Below are 13,145 nucleotides of genomic sequence, written 5' to 3' on the forward strand. Positions count from 1 at the left end.
ATATTTTCAGTTGTGTTTGCAAAATATATATTGCTTTGTTGTTTACTTCTATGGGCTTCTTTGGGAGGAATAGTGGAAAACAACAACAGTAACAACAACAACAACTTATTCAACTCGGTTTTACTATGTAAGTTTTACTACTGTCCTGATACAACAGCAATCCTAGAGCAAGATTCATCATGGTGACAAGGGGATCCAGTGGATCTCCAGTTGAGTTGGGAGGTTCCAGACCCAGCTGGGCTATTCTGGTTTAACTCCCCATCTTCTCTTAAGCAATGAACCCAGCCAGTTGAGCTGAGCCAAAGCTAGCATATGTTAAACCACCGTCAGCCCTAGAAAAGGGGCATTCAGGGTGAGTGGGGCAGGACTAGAGAGGGAGGACTTCGGCAGACCCTAAGCCTGTTCAGCTCAGTCACATGACCTGGCAACCTATCACATGACCTGGTAAATGAAGCCAGCTAAAAGGGTTGGTTAGGTTGGCTCAGGAGAACTGAATGCTCCAGAATGGAGTTTAGATACGGGGTAGTTTGTCCTGGTTTAACACCAGCTTCCTGCATGTAGGATAAGAAAAGAAGGAAGGAAGGAGCAGTAATGTGCCCTCTCACTATTTAAAAAGAATAACAATAGAGTAGCTGGGTCCCCACTTAGCACCTACTAAGGCTAAGCACGATATATCACCTTTTTAAAAAATCAGAAAATAATGTTTCTACAGAGTCCGCTATCACTCTTGCTACATGGAAGTAAGTTTGTGGCTCCCGGTTGAAAGAGATAAGAGCAACAATGTGTTATCTCTCTCTAGCTCCCCACTCTTATCTCTGGATTTTTATGGAGACGTCTCTTCAAGCAAACCACATTTGGAGAGAATCAAGGAATGCTTTCCGGAGCTTTTAATTTCCGGCAAGCTTCTTTCCGGGTGGAGCAGAATCCGTAAAGAGCGGTGAGAGCAACTAACAGCTTGTTCCTAGGCAGATTTAAAGTGTGCCTCACTAGGGATGGGGGATCTGCCGCCCCCCCCCCCCACTTTGGCACAGAATACTTTTATTGTTAAAAGAATAGAAAAAACAAAATGCACTTTTCCTAATGCTTTTCAAAAATGTTTCCATTAGGAGAAATTGCATGCAAAAATATAATAATGGGGAAAATTTGCCCCAAATGCTGATTAATTTTCATGAGGACTTTTAATTTTTAATCACAAACTGATGTGGAAATACGGATAACTACACATATGACTGGAAAAATGAGGAAGAGATAGAAATCAAAATTGACAGTTTCACCTATTTAGCCCATCAATGCCACTGGCTGTACGTTTGCCTGACGCCAAAAAAGAGTGGGTTTTGCTCAGCAATGTGACAGATTACTGTATTCAAGCCAGACTTGCAGCCTAAAACCACAGTGAGCCACAGAGACATCCTATTTGTGGGGAGAACAGGGTATTCTAAAGCAATGGGCACACCACTCCTGCCACCCCACTGACAGAAGAATATTTTGCAATGAGTATTTATTTACTAAAGCTGTCCATGGAGGCACAAGTCAATTCTGTGTTCAGGGCACCTGTCTGCCAGCTTCATCTGGTACACCTGCTGATACCCTACCTGTTTGTGCACTGTCTTGCTAGAATGGTGCATGCTCTGGTTATCTCCCACTTGGACTACTGCAATGCACTCTACGTGGGACTACCTTTGAAGGTGACTAAGAAATGACAACTCATGCCCAATGCGGCAGCTAGACTGGTGACTGGGAGCGGCTGCTGGGATCGTATAACACCAGTCCTGAAAGATCTACACTGGCTCCTGGTACATTTCTGAGCACAATTGAAAGTGCTGGTGCTAATCTTTAAAGCCCTAAATGGCCTTGGCCCTGTATACCTGAAGGAGCGTCTCCACCCCTGCCCCTCAGCCCAGATACTGAGATCCAGCCCAGAGGGCCTTCTGGCAATTCCCCCACTGAGAAAAGTGGTTTCAGGGAAGCAGGCAGAGGGCCTTCTTGGCAGTGGCATCCACCCTGTGGAATGCCCTCCCATCAGATGTCAAGGAAATAAACAACTATCGGACTTTTAGAAGCCATATGAAGGCAGCCCTGTATGAGGAAGATTTCAATGCTTGATGTTTAATTATGTTTGTGTTGGAAGCTGCCCAGAGTGGTTAGGAATGCAGCCAGATTGGTGAGGTTTGATGATGATGGTGGTGGTGGTGATGGTGATGATAAAGATAAAGATAATGATAAAGAGATGCCCAGACTTCCCTGGGTTGCAGCAAATGTCAGTCTTACTCAGAGTAGACACACAAAAAGGAACGGACATGGCTAACTCAGCTCCTCTAATTTCATGATGTCTTATTTCAGTCCAACTTAGTTAAGATACAACTGCATATAATCAAGACACTGGTGCAAACAGGCACCCTTATCAAACAGAATCCTATTGCTGAGCAACACTTAGCATATAGAAAGCAGCCTTAGACCATTCTTCCATCTAGCTCAGTACATCGGCTGGCAGTGGAGCTCCAGGACTGCAGGCAAGGTTCTCTTCTTGGAGATGTCAGGGATTGAACTCAGGGACTTCCCTAAAGCACCTAGGAAGGTGGCCTACACATTCCTGGGCTTCTCTGGGTGGAGGTTGGCATAGGCATAGATGCACATGGAAAGCTGTGTTCGTCCACCTAGCTCAGCATTGCACATCCCAATTGGATGTGATCCCTCCAAGGTGTTGCATCTAGGAGTTGTTCCCAGTTACACCTGGAGATGCCTGGGATTGAACCTGGTACTTTCTGCATGCAAAACCGGGGCTTAGTCACTGAGCTGTGAATGCTGTTTATGAGCCAAACAAGATGATACTATCCATAGAAACATAGAACTGTAGCGTTGAAAGGGATCCAAAGGGTCTTCCAGCTAAATGATCCATCTAGCTCAGGATTGCCATTACTCAATGGAAGGGACTCTTCCTGGGTCTTCCACAGGGTTGAATCCAGGACCTGCAGCATGCCAAGCTTGTACTGTACCACCAAGCTGCAACCTCTGCATGCCCAGTGCCAGAGGTCAGGCCAGGAACATGGCCCCAAATTCTCAGTAATCTTGTGATGTAATGAATGAGGCTAGAATGGGACCAGGGAAGTGAGAAGGCCCTTGCTCCCTATGAGCCATATGGAACACATGCCGTTAATTCAGTTTGCTTAATAATTCCGCAGTTCTTTTGAGTGCAGGAATCTTTAGACGGGTGTTTGTGCGTGTGTTCCCTTCCGTTGCCGAAAAGGGAAGCAACTGCACGATTGCACGGCTTGATCACTTTTTACTTTAATTGCTCGGCCTAAATGCCACTTCTGAACAAGTTGGGTCATCTCACCAGCTGCTCCTGCCCACCCCGATTCCAACTCTGCCTCCCACCCAGAGTCATTCCAGGGCATGAAAGGTGTCCTTGTCACCACTGCAGAGCAAACACACAGCAAAAGGTCACACAACATTTCGTTCCTTTTGACAACAACTCGTTTGATCACCCAGAAGCTGGGTGCGGGGGGAGACAGCGAGAGAGAGCGAGAGAGAGACAAGAATGGTTGCCTTTATACATTTCTCTGGGTTAGTCCATGGCGGGAATGATATCTGGAGACTGGGGTGGAGTGGGTTTGGGTGGCAAGGCCATCTCACAGGCTATTTAACTGTCGCTGTAGAAACAAGAACTATGCTGGAGCAGCTATCAAGGCTGCCAAGCAGAGGAAGATTTTGAATAGGTTAAAAAGCCTCGCTTTACAAAACAGCCACTGTCTCCATGGCTAAGAGGAGGTCCGCTTGGCTACTGCAGAATGCGAACACTCATTACTGCAACTCAGTAAAGAAAGCACATCAGCAGCACTCAGCTATATTTCCACTTGTTTCTTGCCCACACAGCTGGCGTATGTGTTACTATTTTCAATCTCGCCCGCCCTGCAGTGGTAAATAGCTGAAGATGAGCTTGTCACTGGAAAGTAAACAGAACAGTGAATGTTGGAGCCAGGCAGAGGTAGAATTGCAGAAGGTTGCCTTATATACCAGATCAGATCAATGATTTGTACCCAATAGTGGTCCTATGCACTTGGTCCATCAAAAAGGCTTAGGACAGCTGTGTTCATTAATTTCAATGGGTTCCCTTTGAGTAAGAATAACAGTGGTCTACCTACACTCTACAGGACATTGTAGAGGACTTTGGTGGGTTCTTTATCTGATTTCAGATAGCAGAGCTCCTCCTTGTAAAATTGGGACTTTGGTGAGGTCAATGGTAAAAATAGATCTGTCCAAATTTGGCTGATGTTTGGCATCTAGTACACCAGCAACCAGGGACGTGGGTGGCGCTGTGGGTTAAACCACAGAGCTAGGACTTGCTGATCAGAAGCTCGGCGGTTTGAATCCCCGCGATGGGGTGAGCTCCTGTTGTTTGGTCCCTGCTCCTGCCAACCTAGCAGTTTGAAAGCACATCAAAGTGCAAGTAGATAAATAGGTACCACTCTGGTGGGAAGGTAAACAGTGTTTCCATGTGCTGCTCTGGTTCACCAGAAGTGGCTTAGTCATGCTGGCCACATGACCCGGAAGCTGTACACCGGCTCCCTCGCCCAATAAAGCGAGATGAGCGCCGCAACCCCAGTGTCAGCCACAACTGGACCTAATGGTCAGGGGTCCCTTTACCTTTACCTTACACCAGCAACCACCAGCCTGGCACTCTGAGCTTTCCAGAAATAAATTTAGAATTTAAGAATTATTTAAAATTATATAGGAAGAACACCAACCCTATTGACTGAATTAGAATAATAAATTGGAAAAAAAATGGAGTGTTATTCATAAAACGAAGTCCATGAAGAACGAGACCAGATGGTTTTCTTACAGAATGGTATAAGACATATTTAGATTTTTTGGGGGCCCCTAATTGCCTAAGCATATTATTTAAGGAAAAGGGGGGGAAAGGGGGGAATAGGCTTGCCAATGTCAACCTATGGAGCCTATATTTCTCTTATATCCAGGCCTGGCAAAGGCCATACGAGTTATGTAAACTATAGAGCAATATATTTAATTTATGTTCGTGTTAAAATGCTAACAGCCATTTCGCCTAACAGATTTCAGACACTGGTTATCAACTGTAATACATTTTAAATCAAGTGGATTTTATGCAGCATGGACAGGGAGTGGATCATCTAAGATTGGTATCCAATTCCATGGCCATAAATAATATAGAATAGCTCCAGCTGCACTTAAATCTTAGGATGCTGAAGGTATTTGATGAAGTATATTGGCAATTTCTGTTGTTACTTTGGACAAGTTTCAACTTCTTCAAGAATTTATAAAGTTCATAAGAATTTTATGCCTCTTCCTCTAAATAACAAAAAATGGAGAATTGGAATTCTTTTGGATGTCTTTGGTTTGGATGTATTTGATACACTAGGAAGCAGCCCTCTGCCTCCATTGATATTTGATTTATTTTTGGAACTCCTGGAAAGGTTCCTGAATCTTGGGGGAATTCATGGTTTTGTTCATGCGCAAGTAAGATTTAAAATAGCCTCATATGCTGATGAATTATTATTATTTATTAGTAGATTTGAAACATCTATACCAGAATTAATTTTAAAAAATTATTTTTTTGTAGTATTTCAGTGCATACCATTAAATTTGTCAAAATCTGAAATAGTACTAGCGGCCAATTTTAGATCACCTGCTTTGCACAATAATTGGTGATTTTGTTGGTGTCCAGAGGTCTCTACATATTTAACACATTTCTCTCTGAACATAATGTACTTGCTGATATCTGGTGGTGGTTTTAATTTCCCAGACATCCGCTTATATCATAAGGTGCGTTCGTTAGCATGGGAAAATGATTGGCACATTTATCTTTTTATGAATACCCCCAGCACGGGCAATTTTAGAGATGGGTTGTTAGCAACAACTCTCTTTGGAGGGCTAGTGAGAATGCAATGGAAAGAATGCAATGAAAACCATCCATTTTAGCAGCTATAGAGATACGGTGTCTATTGGCTCGTCAGTTACAATTTGATCCATAGGCAATTAAAACACAAGATAATTAGAAACAGTTAAAAATAAATACATACATGATTGAAAGCAAGACTAAAAGAAAGTAGAGACTCATCGAAGTCCCTGAACACCAAAGGGCTTTTACCCTGGCTCAATGTTATGCCATCCACTCAGCCATTATTGAAGGCTGATACAGGAAGATTGACTACCTAAATAGACAATGCCCATGTGACCCAGGACAAATAGAAATGGTAGATCATGTCCTTCTCTAATGCCTGTATTACAGAGACATTCATACCAACCTGATTTCCCCACTACTTCAAAAGTACCCAGGGTGCACAGGACAATTGTATACCTCCCTGCTGCTCTCGGAGGCCGATCCTGCCGCAATGTATTGTGTTGCTGGGATCTGCACAGCAGCACTTGAGAATCGTAGGAGGATGACTTGTGCCACAAATCAGTTTTAATGAACATATCAGAGTGCTCTGTAAATGATAGTTAAAACCTTTATATATCAACCTTTTGTGCTCTTCCACACCAGCCCAATGTTCCTGACCCTTCTTTTGAATTCTTTTAGCTTCTTTTAAATTCTTACAGACTTTTATAATCACCTAGTGTTTTAATACCTTTTCCGTATAGTTAAAGCTATGGTTTTCCCAGTAGTAATGTACGGAAGTGAGAGCATAAAGAAGGCTGATTGCCGAAGAATTGATGCTTTTGAATTATGGTGCTGGAGGAGACTCTTGAGAGTCCCATGGACTGCAAGAAGAACAAACCTATCCATTCTTAAGGAAACCAGCCCTGAGTGCTCACTGGAAGGACAGATAGTGAAGCTGAGACTCCAATACTTTGGCCACCTCATGAGAAGAGAAGACTCCCTGGAAAAGACCCTGATGTTGGGAAAGATGGAGGGCACAAGGAGAAGGGGACGACAGAGGATGAGATGGTTGGACAGTGTTCTCAAAGCTACCAGCATGAGTTTGACTAAACTGCGGGAGGCAGTGGAAGACAGAAGTGCCTGGCGTGCTCTGGTCCATGGGGTCACGAAGAGTCGGACACGACTAAACGAAAATACAACAACAGAAGCTTTCTAAAGTGCTTTTTAGATTTCAAATGCTGGTCTATGACCGTAATAAAGATTTGTTGAGTAGAGGCTCATAGTAAACACCAATTTATCAGGTTATGAAACCCCACAGAACAGAAATAGGAATGCTATTCCACAGAACAGGGGCAGCCACGTGAAAAACTCTGCTCTGAGTTGTTTTGGAGTGGGCTTCTGAGATCTCTGGAACTTACAGGAGAAACTCTCCTGCAAACTGCCGCGAACTACAGGGTGTTGATCTACTGGGCTTCTGAGATCTCTGGAACTTACAGGAGAAACTCTCCTGCAAACTGCCGCGAACTACAGGGTGTTGATCTACTGGGTGATATGGAGGTTTCTCAAATGTCTGGTTCCTGAATTGTGATTGAATCCCACCTGCAAATAGTGACAAGTGTTGGAAGCATCTCCAATACTTCTGATAGCCCCTGGGATTCCCTCTTAGGAACCATAGGATTGCTGGCCCCAGTGCTCAAATGCTTCTTATGTACGTTCCACCATCACCACAGCTTTTGACACTTCCCATTAAAAGGTAACCCATTCCCTACATCTGTGATGCATGCAAGGCTACCAATGTCCCAACATGTTGAGAGATAGCCCCAAATGCCGCAAGAAAAAGGAAAACATCAGAGAGACATGTAAGGCCAACAACTGACTTTTGGACGCAGGATGAAAAGGAAAAAGCTATGGTTCTTCACTTGAAGCCTCTTTTTTTTGGGGGGGGGGGTTTAAATAATATAATAGCACGAATAGAAATCGTTAAGAGTGCAGCTGTTAATTATGTGATAATTTTGAAAAAAAAGGAATGCAATAGAAATAAATAAGAATATGAAACACAGTAATATTAGATCACAAAGGTCCATCAAGAAGGGTGCGCAGGAAGCCTCTTAACAAAATTGTATTATTTTGGAACTAATTTGTGTAATTGGGTTTATATTGGAAAATCAATAGCAATAATTGGCAGGACAACACATTGCTTTCATACCTGCGCGTCCATTAAGAGGTGTCTCATGAGCGCCATGGAGTTCTTCAGTGTGTCTTTCTCGTTGGGCAGGAAGGTGTTGTCATCTTCACTGAGCGCTTTGGCCTTGTTCATGATGAAGTCTGAGATCTGGTCGTTCAAGGTGTGTAGCGACTGCACAGCTAAGGAGAAAAGACAAGAGGGGAGCTCTTGAGACTAGGAGTGGCTGATCAGGGACAATGCAGTCCAAAAGTAACTGAAGTATCTGAGGTTGAAAAGCACTGCCGTGAATAATACTGAGTTAGACGGTGAAATGGTCTAACTCGGTAGAAGGCAGCTATCTATTTAAATCATCCCTTTATTCAGAACCATGAGACTGGGAAATATTACTTTATTGATGGGTTGGGAGATGGACCAATTGTTTAATTATCTGTTCCAGGTCCTCATCTGGAGTTGATGTCAAGCGGACAGGTTGGTAGTGGCCCAGGTTCTCTCCCCAACACCCCTTTTATGAAGAAGGGGGCGGCAATTGCCCACCTCCAGTTGACAGGGTCCTCACCTGTTCTCCAAGAACTCAAAGATTATAGACAGTGGCTCTGAGATTACATTTCATTGGATGCAGTTCATTAAGATATAGAGACAACTGAAACCACAAGTCATTCCCTCCTTGGTTCCTTGTTGGTTTTTGCTGCCTATCAGCAGGTTCCTTTACCACCACCCCAGTTTCCTGTGTACCCCAGTATTTGCTGTCCTCCCATCCTACTATTCTGTTGTTTTTCTTGTTTGGGAGAGTGCCTACTAAAAGCATGGGTGTGTGGACTCCTGTAGATGCCGTCTTATCAGGAGGTCCATTTGGTATGGTTTAGCAGAGACATCACCTTGCCAACAAAGGTCCGTATAGTAAAAGCCATGGTTTTCCCAGTAGTGATGTATGGAAGTGAGAGCTGGACCATAAAGAAGGCTGATCGCCGAAGAATTGATGCTTTTGAATTATGGTGCTGGAGGAGACTCTTGAGAGTCCCATGGACTGCAAGAAGATCAAACCTCTCCATTCTGAAGGAAATCAGCCCTGAGTGCTCACTGGAAGGACAGATCGTGAAGCTGAGGCTCCAATACTTTGGCCACCTCATGAGAAGAGAGGACTCCCTGGAAAAGACCCTGATGTTGGGAAAGATGGAGGGCACAAGGAGAAGGGGACGACAGAGAATGAGATGGTTGGATGGTGTTCTTGAAGCTACTAGCATGAGTTTGATCAAACTGCGGGAGGCAGTGGAGGACAGAAGTGCCTGGCGTGCTCTGGTCCATGGAGTCACGAAGAGTCGGACACGACTAAATGACTAAACAACAACAAGCAGTGGTTGGGAACAGTTGATCCTCCAGATGCCAATGAACAGCAACTCCCATCAGCCCCGGCAAGTATGGCCAAGAGCAAAGGATGATGGGAGTTGGAGTTCAGCGACATCTGGAGGACCAAAGGCTCCCCACATCTGCAATATTGGGATTGGGTCTTTAGCATGGTGGCACTTACTATCAGGAATGCCATTCAATATCTACTGAAGTCCTTCCTTTTTTGACAAGCTTCATCTTAGCCTGCATTCATATTGGATTTGAAAGCCTTTTTTTGCATATGACATTTTTCATTGTTTTTAATATATGGAATTTCTCCCCCCCCATTATTGTTTTCTTTTATTATTGTTTTTGCACATATGGAACTGCTTTTCCCCCATATGGAATTGTTTTTCATTGTTGATGCTTTGCTGTGAAATCATTTTGAGATATTGTATGGGAAGTGATTCATAAGTGGAATAAAACAAATAAACAGACAGACTTGTGGAGGGCATCATATCACTAAGCAGCATTTTTTTGTTTTGTTTCTCATCATTGATATATGTATCTATAGTGGTAAAAAGGAAAACACTTCTGTCCATCTGAAACTGAACTTTAAAAGAATAAAATGAATTAAAATTCAAAGATTTTAAGGCAATATTCATAAAATTTACACAATTGGCTTACTAAGAAGGAAAATGTTCTGTAATGTGCTACTCAATCAAAGCATGAAACATCCTAAGAGGTTTAAATAGAGCAGGGGGAGACATGATTTGAAATTATGAGCCTGAGAAATATACAGTCTGAGCATGCACAGAGTGCATCTGCCTCCCCAATGAGGGAACTCTGTTTGTGTTTAATGATTCCACAACAATAACTTCAGTCTGAAATATAAACTTGCTGAGTTGTGTCTCTTGCCAGTCCGACTCAGAGTAGACCCATTGAAATGAATGAGCATGACTAATGTAGGTGGTTCATGGTGCAATGGGTCTACCCTGAGTAGTGCTAGCACTGGACACAACACTATCACTGCTATTCTTTTACCAAAATGTCAAGAGGAGCCCCCCCCCCAATAAGTGGTTCTAGCACAAACAGATAGCAATCACTGCAATGTTAAGGGGAAACAGCCAGTGTTTTGTGTGTCCTAATTCACTGGAGCCTAGAGTAGTTCAAGTCCAGGTTTTACAAAAACGTTACAAGGCAGGCAGCATCCATTGCTGACCAATAAGAAATACATGTCTCAGCATGACAAGAAGGAAGGAAGGAAGGGAGGGGAGAGAGAGAGAGAGAGAAAGCCTCTCTTTTTTCTTTTTTCCTTCCTTCCTTCCTTCCTTCCTTCCTTCCTTCCTTCCTTCCTTCCCTTTCCCTCTCCTCCCCTCCCCTCTTAACACAATTATGCAATCTTATTAATTCCACCAGCTTTTACTGAGGGTGAAGAGCTACAGGAAATGTGGCAAAAAAACCAACATTTTTTTAAAAAACAATTTGTCACTCCAATCATCCCCATGGCTCAAACTCCAGGATGAGAGAGGGATAACAGCAAGAAGAAAACAGAGAAATTGAGACAGAAAGACTTTCATGCTAAAAGTGCCTTGACAAGCAGGAATCTGGTCCTGATGCAAAAAAGTGAGATCCGCATCCAATGAATGCTATGTGCATTGATTCAGCAACACTCCCGGCACCCGCCAACCCCTTTATGTTAAATCTGCCTTGAGAGATATCCTCAAGATATGAGGGAATCCTGCCCTCATCTGGACAAGGAAATAATGTTCCACAAATATCCTAGCACTCAGGTGCTCTCACATACTGCTTTCCTTCATAGCCAATGTCTAATTATGTTGTCAACTCCCCATGGAATTTAGAATGGACAAATCGGTCTATGTATAGCTCATCTCATTTTCACAAGTTATAAGTGCATTCTGCTCAGATATTTAAATATACATTTCTATGTAGAGATGGGGGAGAAATCTGCTCCTTTCAGGTTTCACACTTCCCAAAACAAAGCGCAAACTGAAACGCAGCCATCCTTCGAAATTCACACTTTTCACAGTGCTATAACCAAATGTGCATATTCTGGGAAGGTGTGCATAGCATATAAATGCAATCTAAATATAAATGAATTGAATTGGGGGGGGGGGGACGGATTGCCAAACATGCACATTGAGCAAAATTGCATTCAGAAACGTGTGCATTTGTCCTAAAATGCTGGGTATTTTTTTTATGGCAATCTGGAAACTTATGCGGAAACACAGAGAACTGAAATCAAGATCAGAAAGATGAGAAATTGTGATAAAGCAAAGCAGGCAGATTTGTTAGTGCCTGTTTTAAGCCTTCACTGGGAATCTGGAACTCAGAATCCTTAGTCCAGACTCAAGCTCAGTTAAACACAGACCACGGAATACATAACAGAATCCATCCCAGACTGACATTGGAGAGGAAAATGATGTCAATAGGACCTCAAAGAGGTGGGTTGGGTAGAGTTCTGGACATGCAACATGGAAGTAAAGGTTAAAAAAAGGTAAAGGACCCCTGGATGGTTAATTCCAGTCAAAGGCGACTATTGGGTTCCGCCGCTCATCTCGCTTTCAGGCCAAAGGAGCCAGCGTTTGCCCACAGACAGCTTTCCAGGTCATGTGGCCAGCATGACTAAAACCGCTTCTGGCACAACAGGACACCGTGACAGAAACCAGAGTGCACAGAAACACCGTTTACCTTCCTGTCACAGCAGTACCTATTTATCTACTTGCACTGGCGTGCTTTCGAACTGCTAGGTTGGCAGGAGCTGGGACAGAGCAACAGGAGCTCACCACCGTCATGAGGATTCGAACTGCTGACCTTCCGATCAGCAAGCCCAAGTGGCTCAGTGGTTTAGACCACAGCGCCACCTGCATCCATGGAAGTACCAGGGAGCTGCTTGAAGCATACCTACATAACTGCCTTGGTTTTGCTCCATTTTGCTTCTGTTTGCTGACCCTCTGGAAAATAGAGGAGGGAGAAAGGTTGTTTTCTGCTGCTCCAGAGAAGCGGACACGGAGCAATGGATGCAAACTACAAGAAAGAAGAATCCACCTAAACATTAGGAATAACTTCCTGACAGTAAGAGCTGTTCGACAGTGGAATTTGCTGCCAAGGAGTGTGGTGGAGTCTCTTTCTTTGGAGGTCTTTAAGCAGAGGCTTGACAACCATATGTCAGGAGTGCTCTGATGGTGTTTCCTGCTTGGCAGGGGGTTGGGCTCGATGGCCCTTGTGGTCTCTTCCAACTCTATGATTCTATGATTCTATGAAAAGGAGGCTTGATGCAATTTCTTCCTTTCTTTGTTTAAAAAGAATGTTTCTTCTTCTTCTTTTGACCAGTACAATCCAGCGGCTCATATAGTCAGTGGGATGATACCGCAGTTACCTGATGACAAGAATCTTCTGCTACATGTGACCACGTTGTTGTTGTTTAGTCGGTTAGTTGTGTCCGACTCTTTGTGACCCCATGGACCAGAGCACGCCAGGCACTCCTGTCTTCCACTGCCTCCCGCAGTTTGGTCAAACTCATGCTGGTAGCTTCAAGAACACTGTCCAACCATCTTGTCCTCTGTTGTCCCCTTCTCCTTGTGCCCTCAATCTCTCCCAACATCAGGGTCTTTTCCAGGGAGTCTTCTCTTCTCATGAGGTGGCCAAAGTATTGGAGTCTCAGCTTCAGGATCTGTCCTTCCAGTGAGCACTCAGGGCTGATTTCCTTAAGAATGGATGTGACCACACCTGACAGATAAATTAGAATGAGGGCAATAC

The 13,145-nt window shown here is 43.8% G+C and overlaps 1 long non-coding RNA gene across 2 annotated transcripts in view; it reads right to left on the minus strand.

The window, feature by feature from the left end:
• The window catches only part of LOC309536472, an 81,657-nt gene that overhangs the window by 35,521 nt on the left and 32,991 nt on the right, over positions 1–13,145 (minus strand). The window contains exons 2-3 of one of the 2 annotated variants that reach the window (XR_014221516.1): positions 8,064–8,221; positions 3,857–3,943 (exon numbers count right to left, since the gene is read on the minus strand). This is a non-coding gene — a long non-coding RNA (uncharacterized lncRNA). Of the gene's footprint in view, positions 1–3,856; positions 3,944–8,063; positions 8,222–13,145 lie in introns of those variants that run through there. The other variant, XR_014221515.1, reaches the window with a different exon arrangement.

Source organism: Podarcis vaucheri (genome assembly GCF_965113315.1).
Source record: "Podarcis vaucheri genome assembly, chromosome: 7".
Lineage (NCBI taxonomy): Eukaryota > Metazoa > Chordata > Lepidosauria > Squamata > Lacertidae > Podarcis > Podarcis vaucheri.